Source organism: Amblyomma americanum, chromosome 5 (genome assembly GCF_052857255.1).
Source record: "Amblyomma americanum isolate KBUSLIRL-KWMA chromosome 5, ASM5285725v1, whole genome shotgun sequence".
In the NCBI taxonomy this organism is placed as follows: Eukaryota; Metazoa; Arthropoda; class Arachnida; order Ixodida; family Ixodidae; genus Amblyomma; species Amblyomma americanum.
Window position 1 is genome coordinate 143,195,402 of NC_135501.1, and position 13,654 is coordinate 143,209,055.

The 13,654-nt window shown below is 42.1% G+C and overlaps 1 protein-coding gene across 1 annotated transcript in view; it reads right to left on the minus strand.

Annotated features, from left to right (window-relative positions):
* Nucleotides 1-13,654, minus strand: part of LOC144134244 (BPTI/Kunitz domain-containing protein-like) — a 79,932-nt gene that overhangs the window by 33,966 nt on the left and 32,312 nt on the right. The gene's annotated exons all lie outside the window — the stretch shown is intronic.

Sequence of the window (13,654 nt, forward strand, 5' to 3'; positions counted from 1 at the left end):
TCTCATGCAGTGGGATACTCAAGTGCGTTGTGAAAATAGAATGGAGAAAAAAAACGATGCTAAAGAAATCCAGGCGCCCCTCTGAAAAGCTTCTGTACACTTCGGACCATTTGAGGTTCCTTAACGTGCACTGGCTGAAAACGGCGGGCAGGGTGTTTGGTACTTCGCCTAAATATAATCAGCGAGCCTGCTCCTATATTATGAGGGCAAATAAAAAAAATCCCTTCGTGCTTTCTGGGGGGCGGCTAAAATTAAATAACCTTAAAATATCGGCCGCAAAAATCATTACCTCTGCACTATGACTACGCGATCTTTCCTTTCATGCATTCCTATATCATTTCGTTGTCGTTGTCGTCGTCAGGCGCACACCATGAATAAGGCAACGGATTTTGAGTTTATTCTGTTTATTCAAACCTTTTACTTTTGTCTTTAGAGAAAAACTAAGCGGCCAGAACAAAATTCGCAGAGCAGTACCTGACAGGGTCCCCTGAAACCTCAACAATCTTGACATTGATGCTTGGAACATTGATTGGGAGTACCCAAAATCAATGTCGAAAAAAACAAAAAAACACCTAAGAGGAACGCCATAAGTCAATATGTTTGCTTGGACACATTACACAGTGCTCGTAACAAGTGAAAACAAATAAAATCTATTCAAACAAAATCCAGTTATCATAAGAAGAAAACACATAATAAAACACTTTCAATCTCTAGAAACAGAACAAAAGGCAAGAATCAAATAAATGTAAGAAATCAAGTCAGTAAAGAAAGAAACCTGCGCATACCGAAATATTCAGAACAAACAATGCATCAGATATACTCACCAAAATACATCTGCATAAAGAAACTTTAAATCGATATGCTTTCAGAGGTTTAACAGGAGAATTGATAATTTGAGCTGAAACAATGCTCTCATTTAAAGCGTTGGGAATAAGATGTTTTATACCTTGTAGTGTGTAGTTCGAATAGTTGGTGATCCAATAAATTTTTCTCAAGGATAATATCTCTTTCTCCAGGAGATATATATTATCAACACTGGGTGTATTGTTTCTTTTGGATGTATATGTAGAGTTCATGTTTTCATAGATAGAGCTGATCGAGATTGAACAATTCAAGTTTAAAAAAAAATACCCCGTTCTCTACTTGTAATTTAGAGGGTTCTATAGCTCTAATGGCTTTTTTGCGTAATGGTTAATTTTTCAAGGTTGAAATGTGTTGTTCTCCCTCCTACCAAAAGGCAGTAATGTTAATAATATTGTTTCATTTTATATTATATATTTATTCTATACCTACTTGAAATTAAATTTTTCACCTTCCAGAGTGCGCAAACTGCTTTCAACAACCTTAGATTTAAATGAATAAAGTACTCGTCCCAACTAAGAAACTCTTCAAAGGACGTAAGGAACTACAGCTTTTATTTGTTGAACATTTTAATTGCGAAATTTTGTATTAGTCTCCGCGTCAACAGGTGTGTTTCTTGCTGGAAAGATGTTATATATTCTTTTCGGTATGCTACGCTGAAAGTTATTAGTAATAAGATAATTTAATATTTTACTCAGCTGTCAACTCGCTGCAGCTGATTGTTCTTTAAATTTTGATCCGGAGTAAAAAAAATTGGTATACTCAGCCTACAGCAGGATGCCTCGAACGAAAGGTACATTTTAGATATAATAATATAAATCAATAAAACAAAGATACGCAAATTTATCATTGTGGTACTCCTTGTTAATGGGTTTCAGTTGCCACACATAACCACACTCTGCAATGACCTACTTACGGTCAGTTAAATAAATGACTAACAGAATCAAGTGTACATGTGGATCATCTGGTTAGCATGCTGGTAGGGCACTGAATTTCCTTAAAAGTAATTTAAAGTGTTCTCAACAAAACCTCAAGAAAACGGCTTTCATGGCGTATGTGCGAACTATCATGGAATATGCCTGTGTTGTATGGGACCCTGCACAGCAATCGTTTATTGACAAGCTGGAGCGAATCCACAACAGGGCAGCAAGGTTTGTCTTGGGAAGGTACGGGTGAAGAGATAGTTGTACAGAAAAGAAAAATTATTTGCAATGAGAATCCCTTGCTTCTCGTAGAAGGAAGTTAAGGCTAAAATTATTCTACTGAATATTTCACACTAGAACCGGTACAAATAGGGATATTTATTTTAAACAGCCCTTTTACGTTTAAAAACGACATGATCATTCTTGCAAAATTTGAGAGTACCGTGCCAGGACAAACTTGCTTGCCAATTCATTTTTTTCAGGACTGTGCAACAGTGGAACCAGTTATCGGAAGCGCAAGTGTGCTCTGTTAATGAAGATGTCTCTTTTGCAAATTTGTAACCCCCCTGCTGTAACGCCTTCGGTCAACGCGGGGTAAGTATTGAATAAAGAATAAAGAATAAAAACGCCTTTCGATATCACAGGAAGAGACTGATTTTATAAAGCGCCTGATTAATAATTTCAGTGATCTTTTGCCTACTTTGAATTAATGATATCACAGTGGATTTGTTCTTGCGAAAGGCGAACTGCTTTGGGAAGATTAACCCCAAATGACTTACATATTCGGCGTCGTCTGTGTATAACGCATTCTGATCTTTTTGCAAAAGTAAGTTTTGAGTGATACGAAGGCCCAATAAAAATGACCACAAGAAAGTGGAACATGACGGCCACCTTAATAACTGCCTTGATTTGGAAGGTAGCTATTAAGACCATCTTTTCACCGTCTTTATGTCACCTGTGCGATTTTGGGCTCCTCTGTTATGAGCCCTCTCCGTAGGTAAAGTAGGAGAGGTAAGTGAAGCCAGGTATCGTATAGGTGACTTCCTTGAAGACCTTTAAAAATTTTGCGGTTGATCTATGCCGAGAAATTTACGGTGATAGTACGCATGTTTAGCTTACCTTAATTTTGCATTAACTTTATTGTTAAAAATTTAAACTCCTTAATTTTAACTCGCCTTTAGGTTTAATGCATTGCTCAAATAAATTATTTCTTTGTTTCATATTATTACATAACACGGCGCAAATTCATACCATTCAAGCCCTTTTGTATTTTTGCACATGTATACTGTAAGTGCCGTTCAGTGAGGTCTTTAATCTTTGAAAGGAACAGGTTTAAACAAGCATGTGAATCTTGCTCGCTAATGACCACAAACCCGTCAGCCTCCTCAACTAATTCTCTGGATACCTGTAAGGTACGGCCACTATTCTTTCTCGTTTTAACCTTTTTCATTGCCTTGACTAGCAGAACGATCTTCCAAAATACAAAAAAGTAGGCAGGAGGTCACTAATATCGGCTGCATGTACACCAGAAGCAATGCGGCCAGAAACAAAAAAGGTAAAGCAGATATCAACAGGAATGCCTGATATTACAGTGACGCGTGTAGCGCAGCTTATAGTTTTTTCATAGCAACAGCAAAAATTCAATAAAATGAATTCATTTGGTGCAGTACTAAAGGATGTGCAAGTCAATATTAATTTTACCAACAATTTTTGCACACCATCCATAAACTGGAGATTGCATTATTAATTTATATAAATTTTCAAGGAATTTTCTTGTTTCAACCGAAGGAGGTCTCTACACAAGAAGAATGAAGCTATCTCTGCAGGTTGCCCTCATAATCGCAATATTATTTTTGTAACACAATACTCTTGAATTAAACTAGTGTTTAAACTCTACTTTAGCATATAAGGAAACGCTGCCACCTCTCCATAAAGAACAAAACAAACTCGTATCATTGTAGCCATTAAACTAAAAACATCATTATCGTTCACATATCAAGTTTCTGTGAAACAAACAAAATCAAATTCGCAAAGAAGTTCTAAAAGTACTGTGAGTTTGTGCCCTTTATTTCAAGGACTCTGAGTTTTCAAGTGAAAAAAACATAGTGATCAACTCACCTAGTCATTTTTCAAAATGTTCTCATTGAAGTTGTTAGACTCAATCATTTTTTATTCTTTGCGTCAGGTCATGCTACACAACATGCACGTACGATGAAAAATGAGATGAGTATATCCGTTAGGATTTGTGGCGGCAAAGAACCATTTACAGTCAGTCCAGAGTTATCACTTGAGCGTGCGATAGGCGAAATCGGTGTCACGCTTCCAACATCAGGCCACAACCTTAATATGCAAGACTCGTTTTCTCGGCTCGGCGGACCACTTTTTCATTGCTCGACCACACATATCTCCAGCCCACTGCTTTTTTGCTGAAGCTAGCAGCTTCGAGATGTTGCTTTTTTTTCGCGTCAAGTGCCCGTTTATGTACGCTGACTTGGCTGTTTCGTCGAAACCAAGCTGTTCACTCGCTAGCCACGTCTCTCTTGCTTTAAACAAACTATCATTAGGATTAGTTCTCGCGTGAAACGAACAACTGTGTGCTTTGACCTTGAATTTGGCACATAAACTTCATGTCGAATGTTAATTTCCCTCTCCTAACTGCCTTCCGATTTCCTTAACATCTTCACGAAATGAATAAGCCGGTTTTAATGCTCACTTTCGTACAGCTTATCCCGCAGTTGTTTATTTCGTCGCTCCAGCCTCTCGTTTTTCTCAACTAGCTTTGTAATTTTAAAATTTCCACCTTCACCGTTGCTTAAAACACATTCACCTTGCAGCCGCTAGAGTTAGCTATGTAAAAAAAAATATTAAATTTTTATTGGCTTTATCTTGTAACAGAAGTCCCAGGACCCTATTGTTCCTCCTCGTTCTAATTGCGACAACACTCATTTGATGTTGATAAATTGATTGATTCATTCATTCATTCATTACTCATCAATCGTTTGATTGATTCCTTTTACTGCATTCAAAATACTCGGTGCACTGGTTATTGTGAGGGGGATTAGTGGGACAAAGACCTCATTCTGCAGTTGACCATGAACCATCAGTACCGTTTCGAGACAGTCTCCAGCGGCGAATCATTCCACGCGCCCAGGACGTAAAGGAGGAAAAGCTATGTCGGAGTTGCACGTGATCAAGGCTCGAGGGAGCAGTGAAGAAGTGCGTCGTTCTGGTTGTGCAGTAGTGCCAGCTGTGAGCTCAGCCCCAAGCATCAGCCGGAATGGACTCTGCCAAGGCCGCGAAGCCAGCGAGTTCCGAGTCTTCCCCACACTCGCACAGCAAAAAACATCAGAGAAAACATCGCAAGGCCCAAGGCGCCAGTGCAACTACGAGCCCGGACAGAGCAAAGCAAGTCATATTTTTCACTTTTCCTTTAGGGTGCGCTTAGTTTGTGAAGATTCCCTTCCATTAGACTCAGCGCTACAAAGCTTGAAGGCCCGTTAAGAAGGGCGCACGAGCCGTGTGCACGTAGGTGGAAGATTGTTGTTCCCGCCCATTCGTACGACAGTGTGTAACACCGCCTGCGTCGTTGCTTATTAGTGGCACCTTCCTGATGTGACCTTGGTGTCTTAACTCGGTTTACAATTTGCAACTCCATCTGCATCCAGCGGCATATGAAGGCCAGCTAGAAAACGCTATGTGAGAACATTCTGTGCCACTGCATTGGAAGTGACGAGCTCAGTTCTTCAGCTTTATCATAAAAGGAGGGCAGCAATATCGAAGACTTCTCGCGTCTCTAGGTTTACTGCAGTGGCTCAAAAAATTTCTTTCCAGTATGACGTAGGCGTTATAGATACTTAACGGTGCTGCCCAAATGTCCTTCTAGGCTGAAGAAGGGTAAGTAGTACGGCCGCCGAATTATAAGGCGCGCGAGGCACGACGGGTACTGTCAAATGAATTGTAAACTCATCTGGAGTGGAAAGACTCTAACAATATATATGGGCTCCTTTTCTCTTAAAGGACTATAGACTCCAAAAGTTTTCTTTGTGTTTTCTTCTTTCAAATGATGTGTTAAGCACATGAATTCATAGATCGTGCTGCGGTATGCGCCTACGACCGCTCAATAATTTATAACTGAATGTTTTCTAGACACTGTTTAGGTTCTTGGCGTGTATTTCACAGTTAGGTCACGTTAGGCATGAAAAGCAAATCGCTCTGTAACTGGTGATGCTTTGTTTGTTGTCATTCAAGCTCTTGAAACAAGCTGATTAAAGTGTTGCAGTGAAGCGAAATTATATATTAGCTTTTTATTGCAGGTTTTTTAGCGCCCCACGAGACCTAAGTGTTCACTCAGTGCCACAGCGATCGTTCGGTTTATGGAACCGAAACATTATAAGAGATCAAATTCAAATACATATAGGTCAGCGCTCGTAGGAGAATGCCACAATTTATTCATGTATTCTAAAAACTAACACATCACTTGAAAGAAGATAAAACGCCACAATATATAGGGGTCAATAGTCCTTTAGAAAGGCGCTGTATTGACAAGGAGGTATAGCACCGTTGTGAAAGACCCAGATTATTGCATGCAATTGGGCTTGTAGAAATTTTTGCTTAGATTATTTCCCAAAAAATTTTATACATTGTGATTTATGAAGCATAGTGTGTGGCGTATGCTCTACTTCTATTGTTTTAATTAAAGAAGAAAAATCTCTTCTCGCTTCTAAAATTCAAGGAGAGTGACACAAGTCACGGTTCCGGGCAACAATTTTAAGCTCCCTGTGTTTTCTTAATTAAACGGTTGATATTGTTATATTTATTGCTTTCCTCTCATGTTCGTAAGCCTCATTCGGAAGATGACATGGATCATAATAAGCGCAAATCTGTAAACGGCCAAAATCCATCTATTCGGGTTTTGCAATAGAGAAGACACTACACTGTTACATTTCTTACATGCGTCATATGACTGTATTATTCTGGTAACGTATTGAAATAAAAATGCAGGACCGTCTTACTCAGATAGAAGTGCCATGCTGTGTGAGGGGGCTCTGTCTTGCTCTCTATAGTGCTAATAAATATTCGGTGCAAGTTCACAAAAGTGTTGTGTCACTTCCGAAACGGTAAACTAGAATCTATTGAAAACCAAGATTATTAAGTACTCTCCACCTTTCGGGTAGTGTGAAGGCCACTTTACCAAAGACTCTTAGAGATCATGCGCGTATTTTATTTCTGCATTGTATATTTCTTCTCTAACCTTAAATTTCGAGGAAAGGGTATGAGAGCCGCACATTCGACGAGGCGCTGCTTGCCCTCGCGGCTATTCACAGGACAGCGGTTGGCGTGCAGGCCGAAGAATGAATTCGAGTGAATGAATGAATGAATGAATGAATGAATGAATGCAACCTTCATTACAAGGGGGTGGGATGGCTGTCACCCGTTTTGGGGGAATTAGGAGTTAGGGGGGCACTAGTCAGTCGTTCGCGTAGCCTTCAGAGCTGCGCTCTGTAAGGCAGTCGACCTCCCCTCCACTACTCGAAGCAGGTCGTTCTCAGTGCCGCATGCAGCGATAGCACGTTGTGTTGCCGTGATTGTATCTAGTGTGGTCTGATGGCCATGTCATAGTGTAGTATGTGTTGAGTTCTATGTCTCCCTCGCGAAAAAGAAGGGAAAGTCCATATTAGGTGTTGTAGATCTACTCTTCAGTTTTCTCTGCAGTGGCTGCATCTGTTTCGCACAAGCCTTTTGCGTCTGGCGAGGAGCATGTGGTCCTTTCAGTTATTTACACCAGAGTGGTTGGCGCGCAGTCCTCAAACACCGAATGCCGACTCGCCGCCCTCAAAGCCAGCTGGAGTCGAGGGAAAGGTGCAGGACCGGAGCGATGCGGGGCCTCCGGCTGCGAAAGGCTTGGGCGGTGCCTCCCGCGAGCAGATGGCTTCGCTACCAGGCGGTCCTCCTGCTGGCACGACTCCGGTACGCGAGGCTTAATTTTTTTATGAAATATAGCTTTGTATACCGTTTCATTGTTACTTCGGGAGAATAGCTGTAAACTAACAAGATAAACTACGTTTGACAGTAACAAGAATAACAGCAAAAAGATGGCCGAACACTACATTTACATTACGTGTCCAATTATTTTAGTGCCCCCTTATAGGCATAACCCGCGAAAGCAGCACAAGGGCTAAGCATGAAGTGTACGGCACTTTGATGTGAGCAGCGTTTTCTATAAATACGTACAATGTGAACTTAGGGGTGTTGAGCAAGAATGAAAACGAATCAGCCGGAATAACGAAAGTTGGCCTGCGAGTGACCGTCGTCCCGGACTACTGAAGTGCCGATGAGAGTCGATTCTGAATAGTGTGCTAAGAAATGTTTAAAGTGCAGTAAACGCTCAAAGCTTCAATGGTAGTCCACCTTAGTGGACTCGTACCATTCTGCTTTGCTTGATGCCAAGAACAAAATGGTGCCCCAGTATGGTGGTCGTAACTTCAGAGTCGCTGTAAATCAACTTTTTTAAATTAATAAATAATTAATTGATTTTAATATTATATGCCAACAACAAAAATGATTTCCTAGGATGGTAGCCGTAACTTCAGAGTCGCCCGTAAATCAACTTATTTTTGTCACCAGCGATTCCCGACATCCGTAGGCTTCACCGTTTATTTCTTCTTACACCGACAGTATAGGAAATATCATTACTGGCACAGCTGTGGCCTAAAGCCATACCTGCCCCACTTTTTTGGTGGCCCAACTTTGGACAAAACTTCAGAGGCAGCAGCAGATGCGAAACTCTATACGCATGTTTATAATAATAACTGGTTTTTGGGGAATAGAAAATGGCGCAGTATCTGTCTCATATATCGTTGGACACCTGAACCGCGTCGTAAAGGAAGGGATAAAGGAGGGAGTGAAAGAAGAAAGGAAGGAAGAGGTGCCGTAGTGGAGGGCTCCGGAACAATTTAGACCACCTGGGGATCTTTAACGTGCACTGACATCGCACAGCACACTGGCGCCACACCGTTTTTCCTCCATAAAAACGCAGCCGCCGTGGTCGGGTTCGAACCCGGGAACTCCGGATCAGTAGGTGAGCGCCCTAACCACTGAGCCGCCGCGGCGGGTATATACGCATGTTGCAGAACATATATTTGCCTACATCTTGGGCGTTCCGCTTTCTTCCTATACAATTCCTAGTAACTCGGAGTGAGGAAGTTTACAATGTGCTTTAGGGCCCCAGCGGTGCGAGCGTTATTTTTACTACGCTCCTGTTTGTTTGAACTTCAATTAAGCTTATTTCCCTCCTGCTATTAAGATGCAACTTTTACTAGCTATTATTGAACCATCCGAAAAGTCTGTGTTGTAAAAGAAATTTCACTCTCGGTGTGTTGCAAGCCGCCTTTAATCATTTAGTCCTACCTTGCCCCCATTTGTCGGCAGCATTAAAATACAGAATGAGACAGGGAGACCAAACGTACATACAGCCACGTAATACGCTGCACTATGGCACAACGTACATTAGAGATAAGTTTACGTGACCAAGAGGATGTTTATTCTATATGAGAAATAAATGCACGAATTTCCTTACATATTAGGTCAAACTAATGGCTTTTATCACGCATTCCAGCGAGACCAAGCACCAGCGGCGCATGAACACGCTCGTGCATTTCCAGCCCCCGAGGACAGAAAGCTTAGAAGGTGAGCAGCAATGTGCTCGAAAGATGTCCTTAACGCAGAGTAGGAATAGCACTGTATATTTGCAATAATTATTCCTGAAAGCACAGCCGTAACTTGCTATATCATGAATTTCTCAAAACTACGACGGCAACTACATCAGGCATAGTACCTTTGCAAAATAAGCTAAGCGACAGAGCAGGACCTGCACAGCAGCACACATATATCAGAAAGCAGGCTAACCTTGATTCCTAGCATTAGAACGTCACTCCCATATCACGGTATGATCCTTACATGTACTGTACTCAAAACAAACATCATCTCTGTATCTAAGTGCTTCATCTCAATGACCACACTGGAGTTACGTAGCTTCATGTCTCCTTTTTGCCTCATGCACTACTCTTCTTCGATCACCCAGCTTGAATACACGCACTGCTCGAACCATCGATCGTAATGTGTGTACCACCGTTAGCACGCTTAACACGAACGCTGGATTGCGCATTCTGCACTGATATTACAGCCCCTCAGCTCTAGGCGCTTAGTCCGAGACCAAGCTGTATGGTATGCTTGCGGCGGCTGGAGACAGCTCATGCTCTGCTTCCACCCTAATATTGTCTCAGATGCACCGACCGAGGCCTACCGGCGCCAGTGTCAGTGGAAGTCACGTGCTTTAGCGTTCGTTTTAAGCGTGCTGACGGCGGTACAGCCTCCTCAACGACTCTAACGACGTAGCTGTTGTCGAGCTTCTTACTTTACTTAGGAAGCCTTCTACCTCCGGCGAGAAGTCCGTCTCGAATTCCTCACGAAACACAATTGCTTCACGCAGTGAAAGGACACCGTTGCTTTCCAAACTCTTCATCCGTTTTCAGAACATGTAAACATTCCGTCGAAGTCGACATAAAGCAATCATGTACGCTGCCTTGTGATAGCACCTACGTTTTCATATTATCATTTTTTTGCTCTTTCTTTATAGTTATCTTGATCCTATTTTTCGCTTTAATGTTTTTTTAATGTTTTATTCCCTTTGGGGTTATTTTTTCATGCTTGCACACACGCCAGCTGCACAACTGTGCCCAGTCCTAATGTAGTTCCATTAAGCATTTAGGAAAGAAATAAATGAATGATTTATGTGGCAGGTACTCACACAGAGTAAAAAAACTGGCCTACAACGCCTTCGCAGCGTTTATGATACTGAGAAAGACGCGTCCAGAGCCATGTCCACAAGCCAGGGTGAAAAAAGATGGTGGATTCGCATCAGTGTAGGCGCACATGCTCACATCCAGTTCGTTTCGAACCAAGTGTTATCGCTTGACACCCTGTGTTTACTCCGATGAAAGTCCAGTACATTCAGTGCAGGTGATCTGTAGAAACATCTGCTGCTTTAAGGAAAATGCCTATGGCTCGAGGTTTTCGTTTCAAATCAGGGATGCCTCTGGCCCAAAGTCATGGTTTCAAATCGACCTGGGAAAAAGGGAAGTGCTTCGGAGCGGGATTTTTTAGACTCAAGGTCTCAGAATACAAATCCTCTGGGTGCATACAACCACTTTCCACACGGCATTGCCTTTCGTCGGTGTTTTTGTATTTCGGTCTTCACTGTCATGATTGCAGCTACCCTCATCCCTTCGGTTTGTATTTCCCTGTCACTTTTCGGGGACATATATGAGGCTACAAGTTCCTTTTGGAACCAGAATGAAAATATTTACATGGATGTTTGGCAGCCGCAAAAGAATACGAAACAGCTCTAAGCACAAGTTTAAAGGCAGTGCAGTTGTGAAATGTGAGAGCGCGTCTTGTGGCTCTGCAACCGCAGTGTTGTGCCAGCCCTGGTGGCCGCTGCTGTGGTCCTCCTCACAGTGTCGGTCGTCCTCACCTCCATAATCTGGGGCCGCACTACCCCAACCACGGCCTCGGTGGCAACGAGCACAAAGCCCTTGTGCCCGGCGATTCCTAACCTTAGTCCCGACTCCGCCGTGGTAAGTTGCTCTCGACCCCCGTGTGGTGCTTCATCGGCTAAATAAAAGAAGAGCAACCAAAGACGCTTTGCTACCAGGTGCCTCAAACTGTCAACCTTTAGCGGGTTCAGTATCTCCAAGACTATCTGAATGCCTTATTAGCAATGGTACCACTGTTGTAAACATTGAGCGTAATATTTCCGTCGCACTACATTTCTCTGACTTTGATCCGTTGCCAATTGACTAATAGGTCCATCCTACTTGTTTTAGAGGCTAGGTGAGCCCGGCTTTGGGCCCGAAAGGAGGAGATTGCAGCTTGAAATAGTTCATAATTGCTATATTTCTTGATAACAAAGCATGGCTTTCGATTGAATTCACGGGCCTGCACAACCAACTTCAGAATTCCTACCTCGTCGCTCTCTAGCTTTCTCCAAGCCCCTTAGCCACGCGCTTACAGCCTAGGTACAAGCCGACTCGCCCTTTGCAATTCCAGTCTGGTGTTAGCGCTGCCTTGGAAACTGCACGGTGCTGTTCCAAACCCCCCCTAGCTCTACCTTCCCCATCGGAGCACAGAGCTTTGACATGACCGAGTCCAGTTTTAGAAGCGCGCTTGTTTGAGGGCATAAAATGCACACGAATATCAGGTGTCGATTGTCTTCGAAATTAATGCATTAACAACGGCAAAATATTATTTACAGTTTCAACTTCAGCTGCTTACCATTTAGTGCGCAAGGAAAGGTCTTTGACAGCGAAAGAAGGATTTTATATATGGTATGCATTACCCGTTCTAAAAGTTTGCACGCCTCTTCAGGCCGCGTTTGGAGAGTATTACTAGCTCGTCTCCCTCAATTCAAGAGCTTTTATGCAGCTTTCGGCTGGTTTGGGTTCCAGAATAAATTTTATAGCAAAACAATGGTCCTGTTTATGGTTTAAAGGAGCTCATACTTAACCCTTGCCATGCTATGTTTCAAATTTTTCTATGCTGAGCAGATCCCTGTAAACATGCACGGCCCCAGAGGAATCGTATAGCACATACAGTCGTAGCTAGCTTTTTCCAAACCTGCAGCGCGCCGCTGTTTGCTTATAGTTTGCTTTTATTTTCATTTTATCCAATAAATGCTATTGTGAAAATTCATTCAAAATCAATAATTATAATGAGCGACCTGCATGTTTGAAAAATCCAATGGTGCTGCAGAAGATTGGTTTGGGTTCCAGAATAAATTTTATAGCAAAACAATGGTCCTGTTTATGGTTTAAAGGAGCTCATACTTAACCCTTGCCATGCTATGTTTCAAATTTTTCTATGCTGAGCAGATCCCTGTAAACATGCACGGCCCCAGAGGAATCGTATAGCACATACAGTCGTAGCTAGCTTTTTCCAAACCTGCAGCGCGCCGCTGTTTGCTTATAGTTTGCTTTTATTTTCATTTTATCCAATAAATGCTATTGTGAAAATTCATTCAAAATCAATAATCATAATGAGCGACCTGCATGTTTGAAAAATCCAATGGTGCTGCAGAAGATCAAAGAAGTCATCGAGGAAAACGTCTTCGTTTCTAGTCCTTTTCATTTAATTATGCGAGTAATGATTGTAACATATGCTCACCCGAGGAGAAAAAAGATTACTTTTGTTTTCCGTATCCCTGAGTATTGAATAATTGCTTTATGTGGCTGCCTTTCAATTTGTTCATTTTGGATTTATGATTTTGTGGATTAGTCTCAGTGTGCTCATGAATTGTTTATGTCAAGAGCTCTACGCTGTATTTTTACACATACTACTTGGTCGCGGAGGCAGGCACTCAAGCAATACTTACATAAGTAGCAAAGACAAATTTTTGTTCTTTTTTTTTCAATGATGGGCAAGGGATCTGTAAACATTAATTGCCCTTTGACATTCACCAACGAACACGAAAAAATTACTATTTTGAATTTCATAGGCCATGTAGTTTCGCTTTCAGCAGCTCAAATGTTGCTAGCCTGCCCAAGGAGTCGAAATGACAGCGTTTTAAAAAGCAGCCGTTCTACTATCGGTTTTTTACGCTTCCCATGACCTCCACTTCAGTAGTGACACTATTGACAAATTGTTTAATGGCGCCCTGGGTGTTGCTAGATTGCTCACAGGCGACACACGCGTATGTGCTCCCACGCTAGTGCAATAGAAGGGGCAGGGGAACCTGTTTTCAACAGCCCTGGGAAGGGGCGTCTCGACAACCTCCTCCACGCCCTATGGAAAGGTCTTTAGATCCCTTTTGTGTG